At 46.6% G+C, this 14,630-nt stretch overlaps 1 protein-coding gene across 2 annotated transcripts in view; it reads right to left on the reverse strand.

The window, feature by feature from the left end:
* CA10 (carbonic anhydrase 10) overlaps positions 1 to 14,630 on the reverse strand; it is a 431,566-nt gene that overhangs the window by 18,332 nt on the left and 398,604 nt on the right. The window lies entirely within an intron of this gene.

Raw genomic sequence — 14,630 nt, forward strand, 5'->3', positions numbered from 1 at the left:
AAAAAACCCACATAAAACATATATAAAAAGTCATTAGACGGGATCTGAACAGAAACCTACCCTCTATCAAAATAACACATGTCAATCCTTCCTGTGTTTTCGCAATTCCTATATCATCCTTGATGGCCCATGTTTCTATAAAAAACAACAAGCACCATCTTGCTTTAAAGTATCAACTGTTTATTTTGGACACTACCTATAACTGGTATCAGACTGATTAATTTCCTTTAATGGGTACAAGCATTAAGGTATAGTATGTATTAAGTATGGACTAATTTTGGTCAATGACCAGCATGGGGAAAAAATCCAATTACAGAAACAATAACCAAATACTACAAAAACAGTGTGATTTGTAAAAGCTAAACTTAAAAACCAAAACAGGGGAAAACTGAACAAAATACAGTAAAGAATATAAAAACTAAACAGAAACGCAATGGAAATGCAATAAAAGGGAAAGCCACTGTTGTGCCATCTTAGGGAAATTGGGGCAGAGAGAAACGGAGCAAGTAGGAAACGAACCGCTCTCCCTTATACAAGACTGGGGATTTAGAATAGAATAAATAGAATAGAATGAATGAGCTGGAAGGGACCTTGGAGGTTGTTAAATCCGTAGTGAGGAGACTGAGGCAGAGGTCAGTTCAACGTATTTATTCAAAACAGGCTAACTGACAACGGACAAAACGCGAGCCGGCTGACAGCTATTTATACTTACAGCTGTCAGCCGGTAGAACCAATAGGGAACCTTGAATTCTCCCGCCGGCTGGAGCGCGCGCCTTGGCCAATCAGAGGGCTTCCTCCGAACGCCCTCTGCTGGCCAGGCTCCTCAGTACTCAACACCCCTTTCCCCCGGATTGCGCATGCGTAATCTTCCAAATATCTTGGTCGTCTGCGCACGCGCTGGGAACGCCTTGGCATAGTTGGAGTGGCGTTCGAAGAGGAAGGAGTGTCGGCCCCGCCCGTGTGACGAGGCCCTGGAGGAGCGGCCGCGACAGGCCCAACCCTAGGAGATGGATGCGTCAGAACAGGTAAGGAACCAAACGCACCGGGGGCAACGTGCGCCGACTCGGAGCTAGAGTTTTCTGTGCTGTTGGGCCGGCAGGCGGCGTTGTTAGGGCCTGGCTGTTTCTGTCCGCTGGTTGCAATTCCGGGAACTTCTGCCGGTCGTCGCCGCAACAGGTCTACATGGCGCCTCCAAGATCTCCCATCGTTGAGGAGGACCCTGTAAGAGCAGGGCCCTGTTACGTCTGAGATCTTTCCAGGCACCCATTTGGGTTCCCCCGCATAATTCCGGGCGAAAACTTCCTCCCCCACTAGAAAGGATCTCGGGGAGGTGGAAGGGTGAAAGGGGGGGGAAGAACAGAGGGGATGCAGGCGGTCTAAAGTAGACCTGAGGCGGCGACCCATGAGTAGCTCGGAGGGGGCTTTACCCGTGGAGGCACAAGGGGTGGTGTGTTGGGTGCGGAGATACGTGTGAATGCGGTCCGGCCAGGGTAGTGCTGCCATACGGGCAAAGGCATCTTTTGCAGAACGGACCGCACGTTCCGCCAGGCCATTGCTGGCCGGGTGATATGGTGATATTGGGGCATGGCGGATGCCCAGGGAGGTGAGGAAAGAAAAGAATTCGGAGGAGGCGAATTGGGGCCCGTTATCGGAAACGATAACATCGGGCAGCCCATGGGTCGTAAACAGGGAATTTAGGACGCGGATAGTGGCCGCGGAGGTGGTAGAGGTCATGGGGAATAACTCAACCCATTTTGACCATGCATCTACCACAACTAGGAAGGAATGGCCATCAAGGGGACCCATGAAGTCGACGTGCAATCGACTCCATGGGCCTGAAGGTTGTTCCCACTCGCGGGGAGGTGCAATGGGGGGGGCAGCCTGTACTCGTTGGCAGGCAGAACAACCTTGGACGTAGGAAGTGATGTCCGCATCCATAGACGGCCACCAGACATATCCGCGGCCAAGGGCCTTCATTCGGACAATGCCTGGGTGGCCGTCATGGAGGCGAGACAGCACAGAGGCACGCATGGACGAGGGAATTACGACGCGGGAGCCCCAAAGGAGGCAATCCTGCATCACAGAAAGTTCGCAACGGCGGCGGAAGAACGGCAGGAGGAGGGGGTCGGTAGAGTAAGCTGTCCATCCTCGAGTTACGGCGGCCATAACTCGGATAATGACAGGGTCGGTAGCAGACGCCGCAGCTATGTCCGAGACGGACATAGGAAGGGACAAGTCATCAATTAGGGATACTTGAACAGTAGGAGCCGGGTCAAGAATGGGCGTTGGCAAGGGGCAGCGGCTCAAAGCGTCTGCGTGGGAGATATGGCCGCCAGGGCGATAGGCAAGATTATAGGAATAGGCAGAGAGGAATTCAAGCCACCGTAACATGCGCGGGGAGAGGATGGGAGGAGTGGGTCGATCCCCGGCAATAATACCTAGAAGGGGCTTGTGATCCGTAATGAGGGAAAAGTGACGCCCGTATAGGTAGTGGTGGAAGCGCTTTACTCCCGCAACGGCAGCCAGCGCCTCCTTATCAAGCTGGCTGTAATTTCGCTCAGGCCTTGATAAGGTGCGGGAGTAAAACGCTATGGGACGCTCCGAGCCATCAGGGAAGGAATGACTAAGAACAGCGCCCACCCCAAAAGGAGAGGCGTCACAAACCAAAGTTAGTGGAAGGGACTCGTCATACTGGACGAGGACTGGAGGAGTAGTGAGGGATTGCTTGACAGCCGCGAGCGCCTCCGCTTCGCGGCTGCTCCATCTCCAAGGGACTTTGGTGTCCAGGAGGCGGTGAAGGGGCTCGGCGAGGGAAGCTTTGTGGGGAATGAAAGAAGCATAAAAATTTAGGAGCCCCAAGAAAGCTTGTAGCTCTGCTTTAGACTGAGGTGGGGGGGCAGCTAGGATGGCGTTAAGTTTATGTGGGTCGGGGTGGATGCCCGCGGCATCGATGCGGTAACCTAGGAAGGTTACAGCAGAGACCCCCAGTTGGCATTTTCCGGGCTTTAAGTGGAGGCCCGCAGCGCGGAAGCGCTGTAGAACAGCGTGCAGCGTCTGAACGAGGCTTGCAGTGTCGGGGGCTGCAATCAAGACATCATCGAAGTATGGGGTGACCCCGGGAATGGCATGGAGCAGGCGCTCCATTAATCCTTGGAAAATTCCCGGGGCCACGCTGACTCCGAATTGCAGCCTTCGACATTTGAAAGCCCCGCGGTGGGTTACTATGGTTTGCGCAAGCGCGGTGGCCTCGTCAACGGGCAGCTGCTGATACGCCTGCGCGAGATCTAATTTTGCGAAAATGCGCCCGTTGCCTAGTGTGTGCAGAACATGCTGCACCACGGGCACAGGATAGGGATGCGCTTGCAGGGCTTTATTTAAGGTAGATTTAAAGTCCGCGCAGATCCTCACGGATCCGTCGGACTTAAGGGGAACTACGATTGGAGTTTCCCATGGAGAAAAATCCACGGGTTCCAATATGCCTTGGCGGAGAAGCTTATCTAGTTCCGCGTCCACCTTGGCTTTAAGAGCCAGCGGCAGACGGCGAGCCTTTAAGCGTATGGGGGCTACAGAAGGGTCGAGGTTCAGGGAAATGGGGGAACCTGTATAGCAACCCAGGGAGGGGCTGAAGACATCAGCGAATTCATTTAGGAGAGAAGAGAGAGAATTAGAAGAGGGGAGAGGAGAGGGAAGTAAGGAATGCACCCCCGCTATAGAGAGCCCTAGTGCCCTAAACCAATCTAAACCCAGTAAAGATGATAGAGGGTTTTTCACTATGAGGAGCGGAAGCCTGGCGTGGCGGGAACCGTAGGCCACTTTAAATCTGCCACAGCCCAGTAATTCAATGGAGTTCCCCTGGTAGTCACGTAAGCGACAGTCTGGGGGCGATAGGCTAGACCGCTGGATTTTAGGTAGCAGAGAGTGAAATGTGTCCCATGACATGATGGATCTAGCCGATCCCGTGTCCACCTCCATGGATGTTGTCACTCCCTCTAGGGTAATTGGAATGTGCAGCTTACCTCGGCCCTCCGCAGAGGAAGAGGCCGAGTCCACCAGCCATTCAGGGAAAGCAGCGGCCGGGTCGCCAACGGTGAGGGAGTTTTGGCGACGGCCAGGGAAATTGGCTGGATTGCGGTGAGTGTGAGGTAGTTGTTGAGCGGGTCTTCTGTCAGGAGGCGCGGAGCGGCACACGGCAGCCAGATGGCCCTTTCGGCCACAATTGTGGCAAAGAGCCTGACGGAATCGGCATTGGGATCGTTGGTGGCGGCCGCCACAACTCAGGCATTGTCGTCCGTCTCTGGTGGTGAGCGACTGGAGGCGGTCGACGGCCTGATCGACCTCATTTCGGAAAGCAGAGTCTGTAGAATGCGCGTATGAGGCGGTTGAAGGCGCGTATGGGGAAGGCGGTACATAGGCAGCGTGAGGGTGCTGGCTGATGTGGCTGAAATCTGGGGTGGATTGGTCAGCCATCTCATAGGCTCTGGCATCATCCACCGCGATTTTTAGAGTCAGTTCGGGTCGTGCGAGAATGCGGCGATGTAATTTTACATCGCGGAGCCCGTAGATAAACTGCTCCAGCAGCGCCTCTTCTAGATCGCTGAACTCGCACAGACTTGCCTCAGCCCGAAGAGCAGCGATGTACTGGGCAATGGTTTGGCCCTCTTTCTGGATGCAACGCCGAAAGTACTGTCGGCGGGCGAAACGGGACGGCGCGGGCTCGTAATGATGCTTGAGGCGAGTCATCAGGTCTTCCCATGGTAGTGAATTTGCTGGTTCTGGGGCCGCAAGAGCCCTAGCCGTGGCGAACATTTCCGCGCCACAGTAGTTGAGGAATATGCCGCGTTTTCTCTCCTGAGAGAGGTTTATGAGGTCATGGGCTATGAGGAAGCAATCGAATCTCTCTAAAAACGCTTCCCAAGCCTCAGCCTCTGGCCTGAAAGGCGAAAAAGCGGCAGAGGTAGCCATTTGTGGCACGACGAAGGGGTCCGTGTCGCCCGTCCTCGTCGCCAGTGTTAAATCCGTAGTGAGGAGACTGAGGCAGAGGTCAGTTCAACGTATTTATTCAAAACAGGCTAACTGACAATGGACAAAACGCGAGCCGGCTGACAGCTATTTATACTTACAGCTGTCAGCCGGTAGAACCAATAGGGAACCTTGAATTCTCCCGCCGGCTGGAGCGCGCGCCTTGGCCAATCAGAGGGCTTCCTCCGAACGCCCTCTGCTGGCCAGGCTCCTCAGTACTCAACAGAGGTCTTCTAGTCTAGGCCCCTCCTCAAGCAGGAGAACCTATACTATTTCAGATAAGTGGCTGTCTAGCCCCCGGGTGTTAAACTCACCGTGTCACACTGCCATCACTTGACACATCACACCATTTTTTGCCTTCACGGGCCTAGGGTGGGCACGGGCTGTGCATGACAAGGCCAGCCTGTAGGCTGTCAGTTTCACATCCCTCATCTAGACTCGTCTTAAAAACATCCAGGGATGGAGTGCGCACAATTTCTGGAGGCAAGATTTGTTAGGAGGGGCCTAAAGGAATGGCTGCCATTAAATTGGTGTAGAAAAGTCAGTGGAAAAAGACATATAATAAAAACCTCTGATTCTTTCTGACCAGTGGGAAGGCATCTCTCTCAGAATAGGATTCTGCTGTATCTCCCATCTGGTGATTCTGAGAGAAAGGCATTCAGACAAGCCAAATAATAATAATAATAATAATGGCTCCACAGCATGCTCGGCAAGCAAGATTGGACAGTTAGTTTGTAGCTATAACAGGTTTCCAGTTCAGACCCCCTGAGAGTTAACATACCAATCTGTCTGGGGTGTAATGTCAAAGATACTTGAAGGATTTCAGCTTAAGGTATCTCTAAAGCAAAGAGTAGGTAGAAAGGTTGCAGCAATGCAGATCGGTGCAGTTTTAACAATTTAATAAGATAATTGCATTTGAAGTTGAACTTTGGCCTTCTTTGATTTTTATGACCATCTCACGCTGAGTGACATACAAGGATCAAAACACAAAGCCACGGTGTAGGACATCCTGGCATCCAAGGGTAAAAGAATAACCTCACTTAAAAAGAAACCCATCAACAGCAGCAAAGCTTACCTAACCTCTTGACCTGAATACTTGAGGAAGCAGTCAGGTCTTCACCTTCTGCTGCCCTCCAGTCCTTGCTCCCTTCCCTTGGTCAATGCCAAGAGCAATGAGGCCATTGCTAGAGCTAGAATAGATTATACAAAGGCAGTGAAACCATCACTAACCTCACCACAATTCTCTTGCCTTTTGGAATGTTTTCCTTTAGTGTGGTCCAGGTCTCCAACTTTGGTGATTTTTAAGACTTGTGGACTTCATCTCCCAGAATTCCCCAGCCATCATATCTTTATAGGTTAATAGTTGGCTGGGGAATTTTGAGAGTTGGGAGAGAAAGTCCACAGATCTTAAAGTTGCCAAAGTTGGGCACCCCTGGAATAGTTGGTGGTCATCACTATTCGATCTGACAATGCAATTAATTATAACTATACCCAGTACATTTTCCTACCAAAAGGAAGGATATGACTTCTACGAGTCATAACATCGGAGCTTTAAAACTATTGGCATGGAGAGTGCATATTTTCAAAGCTAATATTCAGAATAGGGAAATGCTCACACAAGGTGCAAAACTACATCACAATCTGGTGATGAACATGGAGTTTAAGACAGTTGAGGCTGCAGATGCAATAACCAACACTATTTGGAAACTGTTGGGAAATGCAAACTGGGTGATTACAACTCTTCCTGTATGCAGATGGGGCAGTGGTGAGATTAAGCCAGTTCGCACCTATTTGTGAGAACAGGTTGTTAACTTTCTAAGCAGTTTAGAGAACCGGTTGTTGGAAGAAATCTCATTTTCTTTTTTTCCACTTTACAGGGCTAACCCTGTAAGGAAGGTAGGAAGAAAACATTCTGGTGTTGTTTGTAGCCTAATCTTTATTGCCTTGCTTACAGAAACTGCCTCTCCAGTTAACCCTTATTACGTTGTAACAGCTAAGGCGAAGCAGCCATTGGTTTGAGTGACATTGAGTTGGCCATGCCCACCCAGTCCCATGACCACTGAGCCACACCTACCCAGCTGGTCATTAGGGCAGAGAACCGGTTGTTAAATTATTTGAATCCCACCACTGGATTGGGGTAATCAGAAACGTTATTCTGGGAGACAGACAAAGCACCGTAGGCTTCAAGATTTCTTCCTTCACAGCCTATCCCATTGTTCTAAATAAGGTAGCCCATATTATAAAAGAGGGGAGGGAGAAATAGTTCTTCAGATACGTCCTAGAAGCAAAACAATGTTTTTCGGCAGATATTAAACAATGACACCATTATCAATGACACAGCAAATCACAACATTTTATTCCCTTCCATCACAAAGGGATCCGTTCTTCCCCTGCAGTAATAATATAGTATAATAGAGAGAGAGAAGGCAGTTAGCATATGTGCAAGATATTGTATGTCTCGGCCCGTAGTGAGTTAAGTGACGCCATGTCCTCCCTCTCGCAGTGCCTGGAGGCTGTTAAGGGCTGGATGGGGAGCAACGGGTTGAAACTAAACCCTGGCAAGACTGAGTGGCTCTAGGTTTGGGGTTCGTGGGCTCAGGGAGAATTTGCATCTTTGGTCTTGGATGGGGTGGCACTACCCCAAAAAGACCCTATGCATAATCTGGGGGTTCTCCTGGGACTCACAACTCCTGCTCAAAGAGCAGGTGGTGGTCATGGCCAGGAAGGCCTTTGAGCAACTGCGGGTTGTGCGCCAGTTACACCCTTTCCTGGACCAATGATCCCTATTCACAGTCACTCATGCCCTAGTTACTTCCCCTCTTGACTATTACACACTCTTTATGGGGGTGTCCTTGAAGAGCATATGGAAGGTCTAGCTGGTGCAAAATGCAGCGGCCTGCATGGTTTTGTGCAGATCCTGGTGTGCTCATGTATCACCTCTCCTGCGGGAGCTGCATTGGCTGCTGATTTGCTTCTGGGTGCAATTCAAGGTGCGGGTTGTCACCTTTAAAGCACTTCATGGGTTGGGACCAGATTATCTGAGGGGCCATCACAGGAATGTTGTGGGTCCCATCCCCGACGGAGATACACCTCGTGGGACCCAGAAGAAGGGCCTTCTCTGTAGTGGCTCCCTCTCTCTGGAACATCATTCCCCCAGAGATTAGAATTGCCCCCACTCTAATACTCTTCCAGAAGGCACTAAAGACCTGGCTCTGCCAGTGGGCCTGGGGAACCCAGAGCGAGATGGAGTCCATAAAATGGCTCGTGTGATTGGCTGTCGCCAGGGCGGGGGTGATTTTATTATATTATACTATATTAATTGATTTGATTCTTTTTATTAGTTTCATTGTTTTAGATGTGGTTTTATATTCCGTAAGCCGCCTTGAGTTGCCATGGGTGAATAGGGGGCAATATAAATTCAATTAAAAAATGAAATACTATTTTGCCCCTAAACTCTACTGAAGATGTTATCTAGTCTGGTACTAAAACGTTTGGAAACCAACCCACAAGTTTGGAGAAGGAACCTTCAACCTCATCCTACACCTGAGCTACAGATATTCGCCATTGCAATGCAAACTATTGCAATGTTTTGCTGTATCTCATCTTATTTGCTCTTTGCCAGAATAATAAGTGAGGCAGCATTTTGCTTTCAAGATTCCATGACAGGTTTTTCGGTTTTGGTTCGCTGTGGATTTTTTTTTCCTTTCCAAAGTTTTACATCATTTTACTTTCCTACACTCCAATTTAGTGTCTAAGTAAAGGCATTAGCATGTAGATGGGAATCGCGAGCAAAAAGAACACAAGGGAGGATTGTTAAGACCAAAATTAAAACAAGGAAATAGTGGAGGAAGGGTTTTGACTCGCAGCGAAAGATGCAAAGAGCTTAAAATAGATGGCCTGCTACAGTGCAGCAACTAGACGGGTGAGTTGCTCTCCTGTTTAATTAAATCATAATGAATTATGCAGAGGTTGGTAACCTACTGTTCCCTGTCAATAAAGTAGCAAAGGATTCCAATCTTCTGCCACAATGATATAATCATGTTTAAGTATTATTAGTCATTACTGATGTGCAGTGCAATGGTTAAATGTGTTAGATTAGGGCTGAAGAAATCTAGGCTCAAGTCCATCCTCAGCAGGGGTGAAATCCAGCAGGTTCTGACAGTTTCTGGAGAACCGGTAGCGGAAATTTTGAGTAGCTCGGAGAACCGGCAAATGCCACCTCTAGCTGGCCTCAGAATGGGGTGGGAATGGAGATTTTGCAGTATCCTTCAGCTGCCACACCCACCAAGCCACACCATGCCCACCAAGCTAGAACCGGTAGTAAAAAAAAATGAATTTCACCACTGATCCTCAGCTACAGAAACCCCATGGGTTACAGTCTCCCTTTCAGTCCATGCTATCTAGAAAAAAATAAGAACTTACTTAGGCTGCCTTGAATTCCTGGCATCAATATGGACCATAAATGTAACAGAAAAATAAACAATGGTTTTTTAAAAAAAGAAATCCACTTTTCCGAGTTGTAGCAACAGTGATGATGAACAAATGAAACACCCTGTTGAAGCTAATCAACTATTGAGACAGCTTGGTGGCAAGTAAGCTGACTAAACCAAAATATCTACATCTCCCTAAACACAGAAATGGTGGTTCTTTCATACAAAGAAGCTGATCTGATTTGAAATTGGCAAGATACATATAAGGATGCATTGGTTTCCATAATGATATGCAGGAAAAACCTGGGGAAACATGAGGGAGTCCTGCAGACTGGACAACCACCATGTAAGAGATGTCTCTGCTCCAGTGATGGGATTCAATTTTTTTTTACTACCGGTTCTGTGGGCATGGCTTGGTGGCGTGTCAGGGGAAGGACACTGCAAAATCTCCATTCCCTCCCCAATCCAGGGGAAGGATACTGCAAAATCTCATTCCCTCCTGATCAGCTGGGACTCGGGAGGCAGAGTGGATGGGGCAGGGCCAGTAAGAGGTGGTATTTACTGGTTCTCTGCACTACTCAAAATTTCTGCTACCGGTTCTCCAGAACTGGTCAGAACCACCACTTCTATTCTGTTCATAGAAGATGGGATGGTGTGGGAAATGTTTCAGAAGAGACCCTCCCTGGTCTTCCAGCAAGTAAAAGGAAAGGAGAAGTGAAATACTTTAAGTCTTGCAAGATTCTGGGAGTTTAAGTCCAGAAATCTTAAAGTTGCCAAGGTTGAGCATCCATGGTGTAATCAGTGGTCCTTTCTATTTGGTCTATCAGTAGGTCTAATCTTATTACCTTGCAATATACAACTAATACTCCTGACTGTCATTATGCGGTTTGTTTGCCATATCTTTCATATGCTTAAGACCGGCATCCAAAAATTGCACTATGTTGGATACCTCCAAAGAGGAAATGATGCCGGTCTCAGAAATCTTGGCTCCAAACACTTATGGAAAAGATGATTAATGTCCCTTGGGACGATGCTGAAGATGCCATGAATGATAGAAACACTGGAAATCACTTGCTGATCAATGTGCTTTGCACAGGATCTAAGGATAATGATGATTCCTGATGGAATTTCTTGCCCAGACTGCCTTGCAGAGCTAGCAAAAGGAAACACCAGACAGCAAGGTAATAGCTTCAGAGAGCTGTCAGGAATCTGGGCATAGACCTGTAGCAACTTGTTTTATAAGACAGGTCCATGTATAGACAGAAACATCCTTGATAGCCACCATCAGGACATCAGTGGGTGCCTTTGTCATTCTTCTTCATTGCATCTCTACTTAATAACTTACTGCAAGTTGCTTAGTACTATGAATATATTTTCTCAATGCATCTTGCAGTACACAATACATCTTCCTTATAAATAGAACAGTGCTGGGCTCTAAGCACAATTCCTAGCAGCAGATTGCACTGTTGGTTTGAACCATTTCTGCCTTAGGAGTATTTCTGAGTTTGTGAGCATTTGTAATATACATAGTTTATTGGTTTTATATAGCCTTCTGTAGGCTTTAGTGGAACAGGACAGGAAAGAATTGCACGGAGGTTCATAAAAGATGAGATTCATATGTAGCTATATATTTAAAATAGTCATAAAGTTACCATCTATAATATTCCTCATGCATCTTCTCTTGCCATTTCTTTGCACAATATTGCATATGCTGTATAATGCTACAACCAGATGACATTCAGCCTATGGTGGCAGAGTTCAATAATCAAATTCCATTATCAAAATAAAGATTTTAAAAACTGAAGAAGTGTGTGTGTGTGTGTGTGTGTGTGTGTGTGTGTGTGTGTGTGTTCAGACAACTCCCTTCTGGTCAGAAATAATTGCATATTTTGAGTTGTCATTCTATTCCGTCCAATAATATTATTTCTAAAATTCTGCATGAAAATTGTATACCTCGCATAGTAAATATTTTAAATGTGCTTTATCTCCAAATGTTCATTTCTGAACATTTGTTTTTCAAGTACAAAGGTTTAAAACATATTTGAGCTCCTAATTTTGAGCTGGCGAATGGAACATTAATGCAGAAGGTACAGAGAAGAACAATTTACATGCCTAAAATAATGTAATACTTTAGTTCACATCAAGCCGTATACAACTAAAAGTTTTTACTTTAAGCCAAAATACCGTATGAGATTCTTCGCTGGAATGATAAACTTTGATTCATAAGGTTAAAAGATCTATGGAAATACAAGAAATTCTATTATACAGTAATTAGAACCATTTATTTTACTGAAAATTGGAAAATGCATTCATATTTCTATCAAGGCTGTAAACTAAAGAGTGTTTTACACATGCAGGAGAAAACTTGGGTTTGGGATTTTTCTAGAAATGCAACTCAGATGCTTTAAAAAAGGCAGTAATTAGTCTGTCAATTCTTGAGTTTTAAAATCAAATATAAAACCAAATATCCTTTAAAACTGTTGATGGAGCTCCAATGACTTGTAGTCATTTCAATCCCTTCGTATAATTGAAAATACCTTTGTGCATATCTGTGTGTGTCTAGGGGATTGTTTGAATTGGAATCCTTATTAAAACAATGAAAGCTCAATTTAAAAACCCACGTTGAAATTCCACAAGCGTGTCTGACTTGTTAGTCTGATTCATACTCTTGTGAATGTGATGCTTTAAAAACTATTCTTCAATTAGTGTACAACTCTTATTGTATCAACCCAATTTATTCTAAAAGCAAGTAAGTAAATGATAGTCCTTGATTTTCTCAGAGCTGAAGCTAAGCAATAGCTGTACAAATGAGGTTCCAAAATAGGAGTTTTTCAAAAGACAGCTGCTTAAGAGCAATGCAGAATTCCTCTTGATACATGAAGCAAAACTAAATTTCCCCTGCAATGAAGCTATAATCTATCATCCATGACAGTTGCAAAATTATTTTCCATAACTCCTTTCTGCATTGCTTTTTTGCCTTGAAAATGCTTATACGGGAAGCCCTCAATTTACGACTGCAATTGGGACCAGAAATCCAAGTCATTGTGGTCATAAGTCAAAGCACCCATGTGACCGGGTGTGTCGGTGATTAAGCAAATCACACAGTTATTAAGTATATGGCCATTATCCTTTGTAGTTTTATATATTTATGCATTGTATACATTATTTTATATCTTCATTGTTAGATGGAAGATGAGGCTTATATTTCCTATACGCCTCTGATGTACAGAAAAGTGATCCTAAGGCAGTTTTGGTGAACCTTTTTGGCACTGAGTGCTGAAACAGGAGCGCATGTGTGCGTGCCGGAAACTGGAAGAGCAGCCACCCAGTGCACATGTGTGCACCGGGAAGATGATCTTCTGGTTTCTGGCATGTGCATGCGCACCAGCCAGTTGGTGTTTGTGCATGCATGTGCACCAGAAACCAGAAGACCAGGTAGACGGTGCACATGCGCATACCAGAAACCGGAAGAGCTCTTCTACTTTCCAGCACTCCCACACACATGAAAGCGAGCTGGCTGGCATGCTGGAACCTGGGAGAGCAAAGGGGATGGCTTGCGTGTCCAGAGAGATGGCTCTGTGTGCTACTTCTGGCATGCGTGCAATAGATTTGCCATCACAGTCCTAAGGGCTTTTCTGCACCATAGTCTTACACTACCTGATTCCTAAACCACCCAAAGACAAAGCTGGCTTAAAAAATCCACTTCCACAGTTCAACTGCTTCCCTGCTTGATCATGAAGACAGTCTGGTGTTCTGTCCAGATTGGTGTTTGCTTCTTTGTTTGTTTTATTGGATTTATATGCTGCCCTTCTCCCAAAGGACTCAGGGCGGTGTACAGCATTAAAAAACACATATTACAAAAGTTAAAAGAAAATTAGATACAATCCAAAAAACAAACCCAATTAATAGGACAATAACATTTTAAAAATGAGTTAAAATTAACAGGCCAGGCCGGCTTGCTGGAAAAGCCAACTTTTTAGGGCGCGTCGGAAGGACCGGAGGTCGGGGATTATGCAAAGCTCCAGGGGCAGCTCATTCCAGAGCGAAGGCACTCCCACAGAGAAGGCTCTCCCCCTGGGGGTCACCAGCCGACACTGTCTGGCCGACGGCACCCTGAGGAGGCCAACTCTGTGGGATCGCACAGTGGATTCCCCTGCTGCTTTACTCCTCCCACCACTATTAGGAAAGCCTCAATGAGCTTGTTTTTTAAAAAAGAGGTTCTGCCTTGTGAACTTGGTAACTTCCCTGCCTCCTTTGTTAAATCTTGTGTGTGTGTGTGTGTATATAATAAAAGCTTTCAGGGAAGATGACAACATTTTTCTTGTTGGTAATGTATTTCCCTAAGTAAGCCTTTCACAAAAATATGATTTGTCACTAAATTTCAGCAATGTGATTTAGGGGAGCTCTTAAACAGAATGTGGGAGCCCATGCTTGATTTCAACCCCTGCTGTTTCTACTTTGCGGTGGCATATCTGTTTTCTTCTTTTGCTTCCAACTACCATCTATTTCGGCTCTCTATCAATTTGCCAGGAAAAGAATAAATCCCTTGTTCGTGATGATTAGGTTTGCACTCCGTAGAATTCTGAGGATATGGTGGCAGGACAAGGTGCCAGAGACAGAAGTCCTCTCCAGAGCAGGCCTGCCATCAGTTCACACCCTGCGGATGAAAGCCCAGACACGCTGGGCAGGCCATGTTGCAAGGATGCCAGGGCGTCACATCCCCAAACAGCTGCTCTATGGTGAACTGTCTCACGAAAAGCCATCTCACAGTGTGTGTGTGTGTGTGTGTGTGTGTGTGTACATACAAAGGAAGCGATACAAAGACAGTTTGAAAGCCTCCTTCAAGTCCCTGGATATGAAACCCTGGCACAAGATCGATCAACATGGCGCACGCTGATCCACTAAGGCTGACAGAATCTGAGGACAGAAGAACAACCGTAGCACAAGAGAAGCGAGCACTCCGCAAAGTCAGAGCTGCAAATGCTGCAACAATAGTGCCCACACATGTCTGCCCGACATGAGGCAGAACATTTTGTGCCCAAATAGGCCTTACCAGCCACCTGCTGACACATTGTGGCCAGCCCACAACCTGTTACGATGTCAAGGTCTTCTTCGAACACAATAGACAAACATCATCAGGTTTGCACTATTTAACCATGGAACTGATTTTACATGTTTTTT

This window comes from Natrix helvetica (genome assembly GCF_964273705.1).
Source record: "Natrix helvetica genome assembly, chromosome: 1".
NCBI lineage: Eukaryota > Metazoa > Chordata > Lepidosauria > Squamata > Natricidae > Natrix > Natrix helvetica.